We start from the raw sequence: 1,977 nt of genomic DNA, 5'->3' as shown, positions 1-1,977 counted from the left end.
TCTCGAACTCACAGAGATCCACCTGCCTCTGCCTCCCGAGTGCTGAGATTAAAGGCGTGCGCCACCATCGCCGGGCCTGTGACTTATTTTCTTTATGGCTGCCTTGGCCCATTAATTCAGCACTGTTCAGATTCTAATGTAATAGTTTTTACCATATGTGGTGATATTATTTGTGCATTAACAAATAAAGCTTGCCTGAATATCAGAGTGCAGAATTAGCCACAATTGTTAACCACAGAGGCTAGACATTGGTGGCACACACCTTTAATTCCAGCTTTCGGGAACACAGAGGCAGACAGATCTCTGTTAATACAAGGCGACCCAGGGATACACAAAATTGATTCAGTCTAAAAGAAAAACATCTCACACAAAAGTGATCCCAGCACTTGGCATCACATGCCTTTAACCTCAACACTAGGGAGGTGGAGACAGGAGTGATATGGCTCGGCATAGAGAGGAACACAAAGAGAGGAGACAGGAGCTCAGGAATTCAATCTGAGCAGTCAGTCTGAGCAGTCAGTCTGAGAATACAATCTGAAGAGGCAGTCTGAAGACAGGATCACTCCTTTCATCTGAGTATTGGTAGAGGTAAGAACTCTAAAGGCTGATCATTCTGCTTCTCTAATCCTTCACCTTTCATCCCTGATAGCTGACTCCCAGTTTTTATTAATTAAACCATTTGGAATTTGTGCTACAGGCATAATTCTTCCAGCTTGGTTTTGGACCCCCGTTCTCTCAGAAGATTTACTTTCAACATTTGACTCTCAGCACATGTGTATAGTTAACAGGTACTTGTGGTTGAATAAAAGAAGCAGTTGAATATATTTTCAATCTAGTCTAAAAATATGTGTGTCATTCTTGAGAAATGGGAACACAGAAGGTTATTAATAAATGTTTATTAATTTATATAATTTTGTTGAGGATTCTTAATGTAATAGAATGTTGATTTATCTTCCTCTGCCCTAATGCTCAACTACATTGGAGTTCCTGGCTTATAGTGGTGGACATGCTGAAATCTCCTTTCCTGATAATAATTATTCATCTAGTTCTCTGTTGAAAGTATGATTTTTCTGTGCTCTCCTGATTGAGATGATCTTTCTTTTTCTATGTACATAGTATTACTGTTGTATTCTCCAAAGTGCTATTTTCATCATCATGAACTGCCATAACTTGTGATTTTCTTGTAATGTCTTTATTTCTCCCTAAATTTAAAATACAATTTTGCTGAACTTAGCTCAATTATTCCTGCATATTTCTGAAATAGATTGTTCCATGCTTTTTCAGTCTTTAAGGATTTGAATGAGAGTTCAGGAGTCATTCTCATTTGTTTGTCTTTATAGTTGACTTATCACCTTACCATTGCATATTTTAATATTTATTCTGTATTTTGCATTTTTTTTTACAGAATAAGCACTATCTACAACATGGAGAGATAACTCTCCAGTGATCACTACCTGGGTAGCTAAATGCATTTTTTCATTTATGCTTCTTAGTATTTGTGTCTTCATCATATGCTAAAATTCTTTGACATTATAATCATCATATATTTTTTAACCAATGATGTTTCAAAGCTATGTTTTTTTATCAATTTCAGTCTTTATACAGGATATAAATTCTTCCATTTTATTGAGTATTATGGAGATTTTTTTTTGTTCTGTGTGAAAGGAAAAGTATAGGCTCAGAACCCAAAAGATTAGTTCTCAGCACAAAGCATGTTTGTTTTTCCCTGGATGAGCAGAAGGCAAGGAATAGGAGAAAAGGCAGAATATAGAGGGTATGTGGAGGCCTAAGGTAAATGTATATGCATGAGAGACAGAGAATGAAAACTTAAGGATGTTCCCAATCTCAAGGACAAGAACATGAGAAATGAGGACCTGCCCCTATCAATGTCTAACAGGTTGGTCTGTGCTCTCTATCTTTGATAAACTTTGTATTTTGCTTTGTTATAGCTATGATGAACTCAGATTGTGCTTTTAT

Source organism: Microtus ochrogaster (assembly GCF_000317375.1).
Source record: "Microtus ochrogaster isolate Prairie Vole_2 chromosome 14 unlocalized genomic scaffold, MicOch1.0 chr14_random_3, whole genome shotgun sequence".
In the NCBI taxonomy this organism is placed as follows: domain Eukaryota; kingdom Metazoa; phylum Chordata; class Mammalia; order Rodentia; family Cricetidae; genus Microtus; species Microtus ochrogaster.
This window is presented reverse-complemented; position numbering follows the sequence as displayed.